Here is a 19513-nt window from a genome sequence, read left to right as displayed (position 1 = left end):
TGGCCAATAAAATGTGAGTGGAAGTGACAGTCATGTGGCATGAACAAGAAGTACTTGTTATTCATTGAGATTTGGGGTGTCAGTTTAAGCTAACCTTTTTTTAAACAATTTTTTCAAGATTTATTTATTTATTTAGAAGTCAGAGTTAACACAGAGAGAGAGGAGAGGCAGAGAGAGAGAGAGAGAGAGGTGTCTTCATCCGATGGTTCACTCCCCAGTTGGCTGCAATGGCTGGAGCTGTGCTGATCTGAAGCCAGGAGTCAGGAGCTTCTTCCCAGTCTCCCATGTGGGTGCAGGGGCCAAGGACTTGGGCCATCTTCTGCTTTCCCAGGCCATTAGCTAACCTTTCTTTATGTATAATACAATTTCCCAGAAAGGAGGAGAGAGAGAGAGATTTGTAGGTTGCAGGACAGGTCAACAGAGTACTCTAAGAGATGGATTTAAGTTAGAAACAATAAATTGTGAAGTTAAAATAGAATATTTTAGAATTGTCAAAAGACTTCTGATTTTCTTTTCCTTCCAAACATGTATCTGTACATATTTATGTTTGTAATGTTCTCTTTCATACATGGCATCTGCTTTTTATGATTTCAACCACTGACTGTCTCAGGGTGAATGATTAAAAACTACAATATATCTGGTCATGATAGTATTACTCACATTTCTACAAAATATGCCTACAAAAATATGCTTACTTTAAAAGATTCTTATTAAAGCTTTTCAGAGATAGTCATGTCTAAAGATGAAATGATGAAACTCTCCATGAGAGCAAACCTCCCTTACAAAAGTGTTCTTCCCCTTTCTGTCAACAAAATCTGTACTCAAGCATTGGTGATTAACTTAGATTGCTTCCTCTTCTTATTCTGCTTTGTCCAATCTTTTCTGCAAATGCTTGTCAGGCTTACCGCCTTCTCTTTATTCACATCTTGGCTTCCCTAGTCCAGATTAAACTTAACTTACACCCGGATTGCTGTCATAATTTCATCTCCTCTCCATCCTCCCCAACACTTCCCTTTTCAAGGCTTCATTTCCCCTTTTCAAGGCTTCACCACAACCCCTCAGTCTCATGTCCAAGCCCCAGAGCATTCAGCCCCTCAGTGCTCGCTAGCTGGGTTGTTGTCTGGCATGGATGCTGTGTTATAAACTACACCGCCCTTTCTCACCCTCTTACTTTACCAAACTTCAACTCCACAAGTATTCTCACTTTCATCTGCCAAATCAAAAATCCCAAACATCTTTAAGGCTCATCCTGTATTCCTTTTGCCCCCCAAGAAGATTTATCCAATAAATCCCACCAAACAGATCTCTTCTTTTCTCCACCCACATAATTGAAAGCTTTCTTAAAAGTCATATAGAACAAGCCTTCAATTTTATAGCTATGAGAGACTCACCAGTCTTACAACCAGAAGGTTTAAAACTAGAATCCAGGCGTCTTGAGTTTAGGTTCTGTCCCACAACAACTTACTGCCCTTTTTAAAAAATCAACTATAAGGGACTGACGCTGTGACATAGTGGGGAAAGCCACGTCTGCAGTGCCGGCATCCCATATGGGCACGGGCTTGAGACCCAGATGCTCCACTTCCAAACCAGCTCTCTGCTATGGCCAGGGAAAGCAGTAGAAGATGGCCCAAGTCATTGGGCCCCTGTACCCATGTGGGAGACCCAGAGGAAGCTCCAGGCTCCTGGCTTCAGATCAGCCCAGTTCTGGCCATTGTGGCCATCTAGGGAGTGAACCAGCAGATGGAAGATCTCTCTCTCTCTCTCTCTCTCTCTCTCTCTGCCTCTCTGTAACTCCTCCTTTCAAATAAAAAAATCAATTATGATGTATTTTAGAATTGAATTGTTTTTAATCTTATATTTTGTTTAATGTTTATAAATAATATATCTCTGATTAGATTATAAACAGCTTAGGAACAGTGACCGGTGCAAGGTCCACATTAGGTGACAAGCCCCTATTGTGTATTGAAGGCTAAACTTCAGAGTAAGTGTTAGAACAGGATTCACATCCCCCATGATGTCTGTCAAGTTAATGATTTTTATGAATATATTAGGGACCTCCATACTTAATCAAAACCAAGCTGAGGGAACAGAAAGGCCTGAATTACTTCATACTTCAAAATAGTTCCTGAATGTGGGACAGCGCTGCAACTAGCTTCAGTATTACTGTGACCTGCAGGAAGAGGGAGCTTATCCTGACTTGCACCAAGGCTGCAGATTTCCTGGTAACTTCAAGGGCTGCAGCACAAGGCAGGAAAGGAAGGGTGGGACTTCCCTTGTTACGGTAAAGTCTATACAGCTTTCTGGGAAGCTCATAAAAATATGAATTTTAGGAAGAAGACTGTCACTACTGAGAAAAAAAGAATGACGACACTGAAAGAGATGACCTTTAACCAGGAGGAAGTAGAAGGAAAAAAAGAGGAAGTAGCTAGAGCAAAGGAAGACAAAAGGAAATTTGGCACAACAGGGTAGGTTTTGTGAATGCTGTGCTTTTATTTAAATAGAAGGTAGACAAATGAGTTATTTTTAGACTGGTGCGGCAGGAAGATAAGGATGAAATGAAAGATTTAAAGAAATACTCTGAGAATAGAATTAGCATATGTTCCCCAGGAATTGCTTTCCTATTTTACTTCAATAAATACTAACTTGCTGTATATTAAAATCCTATGTGAGACACAGTGATGTAAAAATAAACAATTGAGTTCCTAATTCAAAGAATGGTCAGTCAGCAGAAGAGACTTACAAATGAACAATTACAGGAGAGTCTGCTGCCTTCTATGTACTGTGTGTTAATAGAAGACAGAGGGGCTGGCACCATGGCTCACTAGGCTAATCCTCTGCCTTGCGGCGCTGGCACACCGGGTTCTAGTCCTGGTCGGGGCGCCGGATTCTGTCCCGGTTGCCCCTCTTCCAGGCCAGCTCTCTGCTGTGGCCAGGGAGTGCAGTGGAGGATGGCCCAAGTACTTGGGCCCTGCACCCCATGGGAGACCAGGATAAGTACCTGGCTCCTGGCTCCTGCCATCGGATCAGCGCGGTGCGCTGGCCACAGCGCACCAGCCGCGGCAGCCATTGGAGGGTGAACCAACGGCAAAGGAAGACCTTTCTCTCTGTCTCTCTCTCTCACTGTCCACTCTGCCTGTCAAAAAATTTAAAAAAAAAATAGAAGACAGAGGGGAAATGCTTACATAGTAGTAAGGAGTCAAGGAATATTTATAATGATGAGTGAGGATAAGTTTAAGCATTTACCATCTGTCAGGCAGTCTGCTAAGTTCTTTATGTGGATTATGTATTTGATCCTCACAATAATGCAAGTTCTGGTCTGTTCTCAGTCTTTTAAATTGTTTAAAAAAATCATTCATTGACTTAATTGTTTCATAAGCAGAGATACAGACAGACAGACAGACAGAGCTCCCATCTTCTGGTATATGGCTCAATTACCCAGAAGGCCAGGCCTAGGCCAGGGCTGGAGCCAGGAGCCAAAAACACAATCTAAGTTTCCCACATAGAATGCAGGACCCCAATCACTTGAGTCATCATTGCTGTCTCCTAGGGTCTACATTAGCAGGGAGTGGATCAGGAGTCAGAATCAAATGCTGAACCCAGGTATTCCGATGTGGACAAAAGTATCTTAACCCATGTCTTAAATATCTGCCACTCTTCTCACTCTTTAGGTACAAGATTGAGACATAGAGAAGTGAAGTAACTTATCCAAGATCAAACCTAAGTGGTGCAGTGAAAGTTTAGCAAGGAGAAAACTTGGGTCAAGTGTAAAACAAACCAAAAAGTAAAAAAATAAAGTAAAACAAAAAAGAATTGGCAGAGAAGGAGGGCAAAGAGGGAATTTGGGGGAGGAGATTCTGTACAGAAATAGCAACAGGAAAGTGGCTGGCCCACAAGGACATTAACTCACAACTGAAGACTCACAAGGATTCACTCTACTGGAATGTTCAGTGCATTGGTGGAGGGTAGAAGGGTAGAAAGAATTGAAGGGAAGATGACAGGCCTGGGTCAGATCACAAGTGGTGGCCCATGTCTTGCAAAAGAGTTTTGGCTTTATCCTGAAATCACTGAAGGATGAAATAAGGATAACAAAATAAGAACGTTGGTATTGTGCAAATCTGTGACTATGCCACCTCACATGGCAAAAGAGACTTAACTATGAGTAAGTAAAGATCTTGAGTGCTGGGAAGAGGATGGAGAGGAGGCACCAAGTAGCAGTGGTTGTATGACATCATTCCCTCCCAGTCCAGCATGGTGTTATGTTCCTGCCCGTCCCATCCAAGGTGAGGACCCGCACTGAGTCTGGCACAGCCCCTCTTGTCCCCAGCAGTGGCAGCAGGCAGAGCCCCACCATGGATGGCACCACAGCTGAGTCCTGGCCAAGTGCCAACTCCCTGCAACAGGCCACCCAGCCACCACCATAGCCTTGAAAGAAATGGCCCAAAGACTTCAAATATGGGGAAATTCTGGGCAAAAACTTTCTCCACTGCATCTTCTGAGAGGCATCTGTGTACACTGGCAGTTGCTGCCTCTAGTGTCAGAGCTGCCCACAGTGTGTCCTGTGCTCAGCTGTGAGCCCTTCCGGTGTTTCCAGTTTGGTGCCTCAGGTTGTCCTGGCTCAAGAACTCACAACCTCCAGAGAATATGCTATTAAAATCCTGGAGAAACGGCATATTATAAAAGGGAACAAGGTCCCATATGTGACCAGAGAGCAAGATGTGATGTCGCACCTGGATCTCCCCCTCTTTGTTAAGCTTTACTTTACTTTTTTTTTTAAGATTTATTTTATTTATTTGAAAGAGTTACATAGAGAGGTAGAGACAGAGAGAAAGGTCTTCACTCCCCAGATGACCGCAACAGCCGGAACTGCGCCAATCCAAGGGCAGGAGCCAGGAGCTTCTTCCAGGTCTCCCACGCAGGTACAGGGGCCCAAACTCAAGCCATCTTCCACTGCCTTCCCAGACCATAGCAGCCAGGGCTAGAACCAGCCCCCATATGGGATGCCGGCGCTTCAGGCCAGAGCTTTAACCCGCTGCGCCATAGTGCCAGCCCCAGTTTTATTTTACTTTTTAGGATGACTATTTTGGCCTTAGTTATGCCAAACATGGAGAACTACTTAAATACATTTGCAGAATCGGTTCACTTGATGAGACTTGTATGCTACCTTTTACTGCTGAGATTGTGTGTGCTTTAGAGTACTTGCATGGGGGGCCTTACACCAGAAAGTATCTCGTTAAATGAAGATATGCACATCCGGATCACAGACTGTGGAACAGCAAAGGTGTTGTCTCTAGGGAGCAAGCGAGCAAGCCAGGGCAAACTCATTTGTTGGAATAGAATGGTGTAGGATGTTTCTGCATAGCTGCTTACAGAGAGGTTGGCCTGTGAAAGTTCAGGGCTTTACACTCTGGGATGCATAACATACCAGCTCATGGGATATCACCATTCCAAGCTGGAAACCAGTATCTTATATTTCAGAAGATGATTAAGTTGGAATATGACGTTCCAGAAAAATTCCTCCTAAGGCAAGAGAACTTGTGGAAAAACCTTTGGTTTTAGATGCCACAAAGCAGTTAGGCTGTGAAGAGATGGAAGGGGATGGTTCTCTCAAAGCTCACCCATTCTTTGAGTCCACCAGCAAAAGCTCTGAGGCTCATGGCCTACCTACAGGCCATGTCTGAGGATGACAAGGACTGTTACGGCAAACGTGATAGTCCCCTGAGCCAGTTTAGCTGCATGCAGGTATCATCATTATCCTCCTCCCACTCTCTGTCTGCCATAAATGCTGGCCTGCCCCAGAGTGGAGGCAGCAACATAGAGCAGTACATCTGCACTTGGACACTAATTCTTTTGAACTGGACTTAAGAGTTTTCCACAGATGAGAAGAGGTTGTTACTGGAGAAGCAGGCCAATGGAAACCCCTGGCACCAGGTTGTAGAAACAATTTAATATCAAAATGGGTCCAAAATACCAAAAATGAGTCCAGTGGATGAGCTAAAGGGTTTATTTGTCTGATGAAGACAGTCACAGCTCACAGAGGGCCACATTTATATTACGTGCGTCCTGTCAACAAAGTCCTAAAAGATGAAATCTCACAGTTGTAAGAACTCTGACCAGAGGCCAGGCATTTTAAAACCTTCTTTGTGCACATGCCTAACAGGCGGTATTGCCTGTTGCTCCCAAATGGTGCAGGAAGATCCAGGAGGTTTGGAGGCAGCGATACCAGAGCCACCCGATGCTGCCATGCAGTGACAGGGCCTATGGCCAGACTACCCTTTGCTGCCAGGACACATGCCACTTGCTAGCAGTCTCAGGGGGAACGCAGGTGGCAAAAACCTTGCAGCCTTTTTACTTAAAAGAAAAGAAGAGGGGCTGGAACTGTGGCATAGCAGATAAAGTCACTGCCTGCAGTGCCGGCATCCCATATGGACACTCATTCAAGTCCCAGCTGCTCCTCTTCCGATCCAGCCATCTGCTATGGCCTGGGAAAGCAGTAGAAGATGACCCAAGTCCTTGGGCCCCTGCACCCACATGGGAGACCCAGAAGAAGCTCCTGGCTCCTGGCTTCGGATCAGTGCAGCTCCAGCTGGCGGCCAATTGGGGAGTGAACCATCAGATGGAAGACCTCTCTCTCTCTGCCTCTCCTCTCTCTGTGTGTAACTCTAGATCAGAAGAGGAGCAGCCGGGACGAGAACTGGCGCCCATATGGGATGCCAGCACTTTAAGCCAGGGTGTTAACCCGCTGTGCCACAGCTCCATCCCCAAATAAATAAATCTTTAAAAAAATGCCCAACCACAAAAAGAACAAAATCAATAACAAAAAGGAATTCAGAGTCAAAAAAAAAAAAAAAAGACCTTGAGATGGAGAGATTATTTTGGATTATCTGAGTGGAACTCACGGGTTTTTCTAAGAGGAAAGGAAGAGGGGCACAGACAGAGAAAGAAATGTACCAAGGGAAGCAGAGGTCAAAGGCAGAGGAATTGGGAGTATGTGATGCTGTTAATTTTGAAGGTAGAAGGTGTCATGAGCCAAGGAATGTAGGCAACCTCTAGAAACTGGGAAAGCTAAGGAAATAGATTCTTCCCTAAAGCCTTCAGAGGAAGTGCAGCCCTGCAACATTTTGATGTTAGCACCATAACACTATTTTGGGCTTCTGACTTCTTAGAATTGGACGATAATAAATTTAAGTCACTAAGTCTGTAGTAACTTATTGAGCAATAGGAAGCTAATACATTTATACACATACATAGTAGAATGAGCATCTATTCTGTAAAAATTCTATCTTTATACATTAACCCTAACTTCATGGCCAATATCATGGGTGTTCAACCTATGCAACCACAGAAGCCTATGCAACCACAGAAGCCATGCTTAAAAGAACCCCACACTTGGTTTAATGCCCTGCTGTTGCTGTCTTGAAATTATTAATGATTATTTAATAATGAGTTTTCAGCATTTACTGGGTCATTACTGCTATGGCTGAGAATATCACCCAGTGTGTTAAGTGGAAAAAAAAGAACCCAAGATTGAAATTCTGGAGAAAACTAATGTCTAAGAGGGAGATAAAGGAAAATAAACTCTCAAAGGAGATTGAAAAGGAATGGCCAGAGATGGAAAATAGACTAGAAATGCCAAATGAAGGGAAAGTTTGAAAAAGGATGTATCAAGCTCAGTTCAGCATCCTTGCTAGAATTCCCTTCATCTATTACTGAGGCTACAATCACACCATCAGGCATAACTGGACCTAAAAGGGAATTTTTATAAAGTTGCAGGAAGTAAAATTAAAATACAATTTTATTTTGCTGCATAGATTTTTATAATATTCATTTTCCATAAATGTTTTTAAAAATTCATTTATTTGAAAGGCAGAGTTTATAGAGTGGGAGAAACAGAAAGAGAGAGAGATCTTTCATCCATTGGTTCATTCCCTATATGGCCTCAACGGTTGGAGCTGGTTCAGTCCAAAGCCAAGAGCTTCATCCTAGTCTCTCACATGGGTAGCAGGGGCCTAAGGATTTGGGCCATCTTCTACTGCTTTTCTCGGGCCTTAGCAGGGAGCTAGATCAGAACTGGAGTAGCTAGGACATGAACCAGCACCCATATAGGATAACAGTGTTGCAGGCAGGCAGCTTTACCTGTTACACCACACCTTCAGCCCACCATAATGTTTTGAAGACCTCTTCTTTGTTCCCCAAACCTAGTGAAATTCCCTTAAACTCCATTTTGCCCTTTGCTTTGACCCGTAGATTGTCCTGCACTGTCTGGCTTCTATAGATCCACAACTCAGTTAGACTGAGTACCTGATGGCTGTTAAAAATATTATAAGCTTACCAACAGTGAAAGAATGCAAATATAAACAAACTGAAGCAGGCATTGGGCTCAGTGGTTAACACACTGCTTAAGTTGCCTGCATTCCATATCAGAGTGTCTGCTTCATTTCCGGTTCCTCTACTTCCAGACTAGCCACCTGTAAATATGCATCCTGGGAGCAAGAAGATGGTGGCTCAAGTACTTGGATCCCTGCCACTAACTTGAGACACCTGGATTGAATTCTGACTCTCTGGCTGTGTTTGGCCTGGCTCAGTCCAGGCTGTTGCAAACATCTAGGGAGTGAAACAGCAGATGGAAGATCTCTCCCTCTACCTGACTTTCCAGATGAGAAGAAAATAAACTTTTTTTTTTGAAGTTTTAAGATTCCCAATTGAATCCCCTTTTTTTGCCTTTTTTTTTTTTTTTTTTTTTTTTGTATAAAGAGAACAAGTGTCATGTATTTCATATGTACCATGTTAGGCACATATTTTAAAAGTATAATGTTCTACTATATGTATGTATTATAAATACACATGAATTAGAGAAACCGTCTTTTTCCCCCCTAAGTTTGTTTATTTATTTGAGAGGTAGAGTTGCAGAGAGAGAGAGGAAGAGACAGAGTAAAGGTCTTCCATTTGCTGGTTCACTCTCCAAATGGTCACAACGGCCTGAGCTGGGCCAATCTGAAGCCAGAAGCCCGAAGTTTCTTCCAGATCTCACACGTGGGTGCAGGGTCCCAAGGACTTGGGCCATCTTCTACTGCTTTCCTAGGCCATAGCAGAGAGCTGGGTCGGAAGTGGAGCTGCTGGGACATGAACTGGTGCCCGTATGGGATGCTGGCGCCACAGGTGGAAGCCTAGCCTACCTACACCACAGCACTGGCCCTAGAGCAACAAAGTCTTACGTTGACAAAGACAGTGGGGCACACATTTTGCTCATGGAATTGTAGTCTACCTTTTTGCAGAGTAACCAGGGAAGCAGCACATGGATATGTATGAAATAATGGTAAGTGAGAAAAGCAAAGCACACCAAGTATTGGTGAGGGTGTGAAGAGACTAGAACCCTCATATGTAGGTTGTTGGTGCAATCACTTTGGAAAACAGTGTGGTAGCTTCTCAAAAAGTTAAACATGGAGGGCCGGCGCCGCGGCTCACTAGGCTAATCCTCCGCCTAGCGGCGCCGGCACACCGGGTTCTAGTCCCGGTTGGGGCGCCGGATTCTGTCCCGGTTGCCCCTCTTCCAGGCCAGCTCTCTGCTGTGGCCAGGGAGTGCAGTGGAGGATGGTCCAAGTGCTTGGGCCCTGCACCCCATGGGAGACCAGGATAAGCACCTGGCTCCTGGCTCCTGCCATCGGATCAGCGCGGTGTGCCGGCCGCAGCGCGCCGGCCACGGCGGGCATTGGAGGGTGAACCAACGGCAAAAGGAAGACCTTTCTCTCTCTCTCTCTCTCTCACTGTCCACTCTGCCTGTCAAAAAAAAAAAAAGTTAAACATGGAGTTATCATTTGACCCAGCAATGTGACTCCTAGATACTTACCCAGGGGAAATGAAAACGTGTCCACACCAAAACTCATACACAAATATTCATTGCAGTATTACTCATAATTACCAAAAGGTTGAAACAATTCAAACAACCACTGACTGATGAGTGGATAAGAAATGGTGGTATATCCTCACAATGAAACATTATTTGGCCCTAAACAGGAGTGTGGTATTGTTATATACCCCAGCATGCCTGAACCTTGAATACACTGTACTAAATGAAAGAAGTCAGTCACAATATACCACACATTATAAAATATCATTTATATGAAATGTCCAGAATAGATTAGTGGTTCTTTACAGCTTAGGGAGTGGAGGGTTGGGAGGATAGAGGATGATGGCTCATGGGTAAATGGTTTCTTTTTTGTTTATTTTTCATCTACTGGAAAGGCAGAGTGACAGAGAGAAACAGACAGATAGACAGAAATCTCCCATCTGCTGAAATGTCTGCAAAAGCTGGGGCTGGGCCAGGCTGATGCCAGGAGCCTGGAACTGCATTCAGGTCTCCTGCATGGGTGGCAGAAGCCCAAGCACTTGAACCATCATCATCTGCTGCCTCTCAAAATGCATTAGCAGGAAGCTGGATTATAAGTGGAGGAGCTGGGACTAGAACCAAGCACTCCAATATAGAGAACACAGGCATCCCATGCGGCAACCTAACAACACCTGCTTCCTTTTCATTCTGAGGTGATGAAAATGTTCTAAAAATTGACTACAGTCAACAACAATTCAGCTCTGTGAATATACTAAAAACCATTGGGTTGTAGAATTTGAATGGGTGAATTATATCCCAATAAAACTGTTACACATTTTTGAAAATCACTGAACTATGTATGTTTACAATGAGTGAAATTTATGATATATACATATAACATGAGAAAATATATACATGAAATACTTCAATAGAGCCTTTTTTAAAAAAGCAAAGCACAAAGCAGTTGCTATTTTGTATGCATCTGTATTTTTGTAAAATAACAAAAGTTAGAAGTGACTGAGAGTCAGTAAGGTGTAACAGAAGGAGACCAGATTTGGAATCTAAAGGCCTGTTTCTATTCCTCTTCCTGCTATTTCCTAACCAAGTGATCCTCCTGGAGCCTTGGTTCTTCCACCTGTAAAATAGAGATATCAGTTCCAACCTCAAAACCTTATTTTGAGACATAAATATTTGGTGGGTTCATTTTCTTGCCCTTTAGGATTGCTTAAGCATGAGGTTAAAACAGTGTGGCAGTAAAATGTACCATACATATGAAAAAGGAATTTGAAAGCAAAATGTCCCAAGGAAAAATGAAATAGTCTGGGTACTAATGGTTTACTTCTGAGTAAAGAAACAGCATCAGCACAGCATCAGCCTCAAAAAGAAATGACCCCTCCTCTGCTTAAGGGCCTTGAAAAATGGCTTTATAATTGATTGTGTGAAAATGAAGGGACGCTTTCCACATTCTGAAAATGCACACTCCTTTAAAGGTAATTTGGGGGCAACACAAAGGAGCCAAGGTGTGTTAAGGCCAAGTTACCATGACAACATGCAGTGCTGCTCCATCCTTCTCAGTCCTGGACCTACCCCCAGATGGGATGATGAGCCCAGTAAATATCAGAATTAAGCCATTCTACATGAAATTGCTTTCCCCATATTCAGACAGGAGAGACATTCATGCTTTCCCACAAATACTGTTCGAAAGGAGTAGCAGGCTGCATTATTAGAAAAGTCTCCTCTTCCCTTTCCAGAATCAAAATCAAGGTCCTGTGCACCCATCTTACAATGCTTGGCTTTGGTAAATCCTCAGTATGCAAGTATAACTCTACAATCAATGAATGAATGATTAGACTTTACCTAGAAGTCCAAGGTTGGAATGGAGCCGGCAGTGTGGTGTAACAAGTAAAGCCGCCGCCTGCATGCCGGCATCCCATATGGGTGCTCTCCGTCTGATCCAGCTCTCTGCTATGGCCTGGACAAGCAGTAGAAGATGTTCCAAGTCTTTGGGCCCCTGCACCTGCATGAGAGATCCAGAAGAAGCTCCTGGCTCCTGGCTTCAGATGGGCACAGCTCTGGCTATTGCTGCCCATTAGGGCGTGAACCAGCAGATGGAATACCACTCTCTCTCTCTCTCTGCCTCTCCTTCTCACTGTAACTCTACCTTTCAAATAAATAAATAAATCTTTAAAAAAAAAAGAAGATGTGACTACTGAATGATAAGGCAGGAATTTCAGAAAAAGACATCTCAATTCATACTACTCATAATCAGATGACTCTTCCAAGCCACACAGCATTTTCATATCTGGATCTGCCCCACATATTGTATTCTTCAGCCTGTAGCACCGGCCTTCTTTAAAATGTTATACTGCATACACTTTGAAACACTGTGCAAGATGTGAAAACAGCTGCTTAATGGATGTGCCATCCTCCACCCTTCTGAATTCTTGGCTTGATCTTGATGGGGAATGGAGCCTGACCAGGCCCACATCTGGGTAAATTGTTTCCTCCTCATTATGGGCAAAAACAACCACCCCTAGTGCCAGGAGGGCTGTTTTTGGAATCATTCTTGTGGGATCAGAAAGCCTCCCTCAACTCCAGGAGCCAGGTTTTCAATCCCACTATGGAAATAGGATTTGAAAAGGGTTCTGAGCTCTACTTAAAGTTCATGTTTCCTCACTTCTTTCCCTAATATTCTCACAGTTTTGGCAGAATATCTGGGTTCTTTATCTCCTAGAAGGCAGTTCCTACTTATAATTTCCTCAACCAGTGTATAAAACCCTTTAGACCAGAGGGGAAGAACATAGAGGTATCCTCATCACCACCAGACCTGTAGAGAACTGCCTCAAGCCAACACCAGTAATAGCACATACCAGCCACTGAGCATTGGCTCTTATCTCACTGAATCTCCACAACAGTTCTAGAAGTCACATTTTTTTAAAAAAAATGTATTTATTTAGAGAAAGAGAAAATGATGGAGACAGAAATAGAGAGAGGTCTTCCATCTGTAGGTTCACTCTCCAAATGCCTACAACAGCTAGGGTTGGGCCAGGCTGAAGCCAGGAGCCAGGAACCCAGTCCATGTCGCATGCATGGGGTACCCAAATACTTGAGCCATCAATTACTATGTTCCAGGTGTAAATTAGCAGGAAGCTTGAATAGGAAACAGAACAAGAACTCAAATCCAGGTACTCTGATATGGAGTGTGGATTTCCCAAGGGGCATCTTAACTGCTACACCAATGCCTTCCCCTAAAGACAAGTATTCTTGGTTCCTATTTTATCTTTGATGAAATCATGGTTCAGAGAGATCTTATAATTAGTCAATGGTTGGGTAATTATTAAAACCCAAGAATGATCAAGTATATGCTTACATCTAAAATAGCTAAAGGTATCAGAAGCAGCAGTAAACTTTTGCTAATACCACTCTGTACCAGAGTATGGGGAGAGCAAAAGAAGAAAAAAATTGGCTTAAGCAATACCCTAATAAACATTGAGACTTTAATAATACTAATTTAGACCTAATCATAGTGGTGTGTGTGTTATAGTGGGACTGAGCAAGAACTATAAGGACCTCAATTCTGACAGGTGAGGAAGATTAACAGATTCCAGGGATGGTTCTGCTTCCAGTGATCTTGCCTTTCTCTCCTCTTCTAAGCTTCAAGTCCCATCTCCTCTGTGAAAGCTTTGCTGGCTACTCCCATGGTTCCCTAGCAGTAATCTCTTGCTTGATGCTACCACTATACTTGCCGTGTCTCAATTACAGACTTTCCTTTTCACATTTTATTTTAGTATATTGTCCCTAACTGGTTAGAGCACCTTGAAGCCAACACCTATGTTTTTAGTCACCTTTGTACTCAGCACTTTGACTACAAACATCCCAGCAAATAAAGCTGAAAGTCAGTGTTGATACTTAATAAATCTTGACCTCCTAGCTTTTGGAGTTTTCCAATTTTTAACCAGTATCTCACTTTCCCTGTATCCTGACTTGCATGGTACTGACTTTATTTTTGGCCACCATGCATCTGAGCCCCTGCCTATGTCTGGGGAAGCTGCCATTGCATAAGACGTACTGGTGGGTACAGTATGTCTTCCCCTTATGGGAGCTGGAAAATGCCCTCCTGGATCCCTGGCAGCTACAGCACAAACATATGATCTAATCTTGGCCCAGCTGATTCTCCTGTCCAAAATCTTGAGTTGGAAGCAAATGATTCAAGCAACTGGGACAATTCAGAATTTGGGCTTATGACAGTGCTGTTGTCCACTGTTCAGTGGGAGGGGCAGCAGCATTTTAACCAGGTCGTGTCTTTGGTATGGTCTTATATGTGGTTCTTCTTGGTTCCTGTCCATTTTCTGAACTTGATTCTCTAGCCTTTCTGTCAATTCTGTAATCTTCCTTTGTCTCTCTACTAAGCACCCTGTTTTTGGCTAAGATACCCAGAGTTAGATTCTGTTATTTGCAACCAAGAACCCTGACTGATGTACTTGGTAGCTCCACAGTACATGGTCTTGGATCCTGAGAAACCAAGAGCCAACAAGTCACCTCTACCTGATCCAAATCCAAGACAAAGATACAGGACTACCTCTCAATCTACCATACCTTGACTTTTCACATTCAGGATCACATTTCATGTTCATAACAATTCTACTGTAGGCAGGTGGGGCAGATAGTAAAGTAAAATTTTAAGGTGAGAAAATTAAAGCTCAGTGGGTCTAAGTGGTTTCCCTGAGCTTCCCAAACACATTGTACAACTCAAATCTCTTTATTTCTAATGAAAGATTGTTTATAGCCAAATAACACTGACTGAGCAACTTGCATTGAATTTTTTAAAAACTTCATTCACAAATATACATTAAGTATCCATTATGGGCCCATCATCTATTAGGGCAGCAGATTCCCTTGATTCTAGGCTCAGTGCTATGCTTTCTGAAGGTACTGTAAGTATCAGTACAATATATTTATTAATAATACTTTACATTAGTAAGAACTATAGTGTCATTCTTATAACCTAAGCCAGACTGCTTGCTCCAAAGCCTGGCTCCCCGGCTTGGTATTGCACATGGTCCACACTGTCAGTGCCCTGCCCTCACCTCCACGTCCTGAGGTTGGCCTACTGAGAATACCTGTGGCTCCCTGCCTAATGAGCGCATTTGGGTCTTGTGCTAGGGAAGCTGGGAATGCCACAGTTAACATTCCAAGAAAGAGTCCTCAAACAGTGGCAGTGGCAATTTGGTGAGAAATACCCCAGGTTCCTTAGCTGTTGGTGATAATAACTCTGAGATGCCTCCCACAATTCCCCGGTGGCACTGAGCCCCAGTTACCCTAGGAGGTAAGCAGCTTGACAGCACAACCTTACTGACTCCTTCTTCCACCTCACATCCCGGCTCTGTGGGGTTTCCTCTGATCATCCCCCCACATGAACTAAGTATGCTTGAATCTTGTTCTCCTGACAGCTCCTGGGGTAACCGAACCCAAACTAACACACCAGGTAATCTTGGGGAAATTACCAAAGTAACATCTTACACAATAAAGATAATATTATCTGCCCCCTAGAGCCTGATTCCCACTGTTGTGGGTGCAGCACACTTGGTCTCTGAGCACTCACCCCTGATTGTTTCACTTCTTCCTCTTCAATCAGAGGCACTTCGTCTCTAACCACCCGCCAGACGTCCTGCCTGGGTCCATGCCAGATGCTTTTCTTTTTATTTTTTTTTTTTAAAGATGTATTTCATTTAAATGAAAGACAAAGTTACAGAGAGAAGGAGAGACAGAGAGAGCTCTTCCATGTGCTGGTTCCCTTCCCAAAATGGCTACAACAGTCAGGGCTGGGCCAGACTGAAGTCAGGAGCCATGAGCTTCATCTGGGTCTCCCACATGGATGGCAAGGGCTCAAGCACTTGAGCCATCTTCTGCTGCTTTTCCAGGCACATCAGCAGGGAGGTGGACTGGGAGTGGAGCAGCTTGGACTCAAACCTGTGCCCATATGGGATGCTGACATCGCAGGTGGAGACTTTACCTGCTACACCTCAGTACTGGCCCCCAGGTGATTTTCTTCATTTCAGCCCTGCCATCTCATTGACACGTTGCTGAAATGACCCATCTCCTTCACATATTTGGGTTTTGGCACATGGTCCTGTCCTTGCCTGGATATACTTCCCCTCCAGGCCCACATTTACCTCCTGCAGACAGTCAAGCCTCCACCCAGGCTTACCTCCTCTGGGAAACGTTCCCCATTCTCTAGCCTTCCTCTGCTCTTCCATCCACACCCCCCACACAAATCCATGCACACTCAGGGTGTGTAAGAAGAATACCTAAGGAGATGTGCTTCTCTCTCTCTCTGCATATCACAAAAAACTGTATTTATTTGTTTTTTTGTCTGCCTCTTCACTAAACTGTGAGCACCTCTGTCCAAATCAGGGACTGTATCTTTTATTTCTACATTTCCAGTGTGTAGACTATTGCTCATCTCAAAAATATGTAAAAATTTTTAAAAATGTGTAAATTGTATAAAATACCTTTGAAGCAGGCTTATTAGCTCCATTTTTCAGATGATGAAACAGAATGCTCAAAAGTTTAATACAGTCCATTCTAGTTGATTCATGACAGTTAATTCACAGCAGAACAGGAATTCAAAACCAATCATTTGGCTTCATTGTTGACTATTCTACAACATCATAGCTGTGAGGATTTTTGTGCTAGAGATGCGCACTCTCATATCCTCTTCTTAGAATACAACCTTGGCCGGCGCCGCGGCTCACTAGGCTAATCCTCCGCCTGCAGCACCAGCACACCAGGTTCTAGTCCCGGTCGGAGCGCCGGATTCTGTCCCAGTTGCCCCTCTTCCAGTCCAGCTCTCTGCTGTGGCCCGGGAGTGCAGTGGATGATGGCCCAAGTGCTTGGGCCCTACACCCGCATGGGAGACCAGGAGAAGCACCTGGCTCCTGGCTAGGGATCAGCATGGTGCGCTGGCCGCAGCACGCTGGCCGTAGGGGCCATTGGAGGGTGAACCAATGGTAAAGGAAGAACTTTCTCTCTTTCTCTCTCACTGTCCACTCTGCCTGTCAAAAAAATAAATTAATAAATTAAAAAAAAAAAGAATATAACCTCGTTCACACAGCCTTGGAAGGAGGGCAGTGTCCCACTGAAAATGTCCCAGTTCCCAGCCATGGTTGAAAGGCTCCAGAGTGAACATCTGACTGAGGAGGAACCTGGGACTCCAGGCAAACAGAATCAGTCGACTACAGGCACTGGACCTGAAGGTGGCAGTGAATAAGGGCAACTGAGGCTGATAATTTGAGACTTCTGATTCAGGTTGTATTATCTGACAAGCAGTGAGAATAGATCTACCATGAGACGCACAGACAAGATACCTTGATTCCAGAGAGCAACAGGGGGAGTAGTGGGGAGAGAAGAGTGAGGGAGGGAGAAACAGAAGATCTACTTTAGTTCTTGACATTTTTCGTTTTCCATTTCTGATGTTTCAGGAGGTCTGATAATTGGCTGTAAGACACTCCTAATCTTTTAGTGAAAAAAAAAAATTTCCTGTCCCCTTAGGCTAACTCAGTTTGGGTTTCTCTATCTTGCAGCCAGATGGGGTTGTGATAGTTACTGATATCTTCCTACGTATGGTTTCCAGGTTCACAGTACAAATATGTGCTTATTTCCTCTTAGAATCCACCTGCAATTAAGGTAACTGCCAACAGGTGCCGCAGCTTAGTTCTTCTGGAAGCAGACACTGAAAGAGTTGAGCTATCAGGTATTCAACCTGTGTTGATGTCTACACATGAAAGTGAAAGGGAAGAAGTAGAATAGGGCAGAGGAAGAAGTCAAACTGCACAGAAGGCCTCAGAAAGCCTCCGCCGTCCCAGTCAGAGCTCTGGAGCAAGTGCTGCCTTCCAGAATGTGACAGGCTGAAGTGGCTGAATCTTTAATCCTGCACCTCACTCAGCCATTGTGGACACAGCTTCCCTGGGAAATGCCTCATCTTGGGCAAAGCTGTCCTCTGCCACTGAGACAGTGCATGAAGGAGCCGACAGCTGAGGCTATCTCCTGACCACACACCTCGTGCCTGGGCAGCAAGTCCTTCCTAGAAGAGAAACCTGGTCAGTGAGCCACCTGGTCTATGCACCAGGTGAGGCCTATGCCAAGATTGTGACAACCCAGTTTTTATTAGAATGTTCAATTTATGGGGCTGGTGCCATGGCTCACATGGTTAATCCTCCGCCTGCAGCGCCAGCATCCCATATGGGCGGCGGGTTCTAGTCCCGGTTGCTCCTCTTCCAGTCCAGCTCTCTGCTGTGGCCCAGGAGTGCAGTGGGCCCTGCACCCACATGGGAGACCAGGAAGAAGCACCTGGCTCCTGGCTTCAGATCAGCGCAGAGCCGGCTGTAGTGGCCATTTGGGGGAGTGAACCAATGGAAGGAAGACCTTTCTCTCTCTCTCACACACTATCTATAACTGTCAAATAAATTTTAAAAAAAAAGAAAAAAAAGAATCAGCCCTTAAGGCATTCGGATCTGGCTGAAGAGCCCATGAGAGTATTTTAGGCATGGAAAGCCAAGACACCCTGGGGGGAAAAAAAAAAAGACCTAAATGGAAGAGCTCTGCGAGTGAGATCCCAGTGGAAAGAATGGGGCCATCAAAGAAGGAGGTACCTTTCTCTGAAGGGAGGAGAGAACTTCCACTTTGACTATGATCCTGTCGGAATAAGATCGAAGTCGGCGAACTCAAAAGGCTTCCATAGCCTTGGCAACTCATGACTAGAGCCTAGGGAGATTACTGACGCCATAAACAAGAGTGTCAATTTGTTAAGTCAACAACAGGAGTCACTGTGTACTTAATTCTCATGTGGGATCTGTCCTTATTGTGTTGTCCAATGTGAAGTAATGCTATAACTAGTACTGAAACAGTATTTTACACTTTGTGTTTCTGTGTGGGTGCAAACTGATGAAATCTTTACTTAAGATATACTGAATTGATCTTCTGTATATAAAGATAATTGAAAATGAATCTTGATGTGAATAGAATGGGAGAGGGAGCGGGAGATGGGAGGGGTGTGAGTGGGAGGGAAATTATGGGGGGGGGAAGCCATTGTAATCCATTAACTGTATTTTGAAAATTTATATTTACTAAATAAAAAATTAAAAAAAAAAGAAAATAAGTAGAACTAGTTTAAAAAAAAGAATGCTCAATTTATATAGGCAGATGCAGACTGCCATCTAACGATCTGCTTTTTTTAACTTTTATTTAATAAATTTCCAAAGTACAGTTTATGGATTACAACGGCTACAATGTTGCAGTGGATTCATTTCTGAGAGGAGGAGCGTGGTAGGGGCAAGAGGCGCAGAGTCACCACACAGACCCCGGGAGTCGGGTGAAAGCGGGCTTGAGGCAAGCACCCGCAGACTCATTTATTTCAGTTAGTACAACAGCTATATAGCCAAGAGCACCCAATCCGGTCAAGGGGCAGTCCATGCCCCAGCCAATCACAGCCTGTTGCCAGTCAGGCTCCGTTGCCAGGTGGGTTTCAAAGCCATTCCTGAGTAACTGACGCTCGCTTGCCAGTGGCCATCTTGGCATGGCCTTCTTTTTTTTTTTTTTTTGTTTTTGACAGGCAGAGTGGACAGTGAGAGAGAGAGAGACAGAGAGAAAAGTCTTCCTTTGCCGTTGGTTCACCCTCCAATGGCCGCCGCA

The 19513-nt window shown here is 44.1% G+C and overlaps 1 pseudogene; it reads left to right on the top strand.

The window, feature by feature from the left end:
- The first annotated feature begins 2361 nt into the window (after positions 1-2361).
- Positions 2362-6302, top strand: LOC100338202 (3-phosphoinositide-dependent protein kinase 1 pseudogene; annotated as a pseudogene).
- The last annotated feature ends 13211 nt before the right edge of the window (positions 6303-19513 follow it).

This window comes from Oryctolagus cuniculus, chromosome 1 (genome assembly GCF_964237555.1).
Source record: "Oryctolagus cuniculus chromosome 1, mOryCun1.1, whole genome shotgun sequence".
Lineage (NCBI taxonomy): Eukaryota > Metazoa > Chordata > Mammalia > Lagomorpha > Leporidae > Oryctolagus > Oryctolagus cuniculus.
This window is presented reverse-complemented; position numbering and strand designations above follow the sequence as displayed.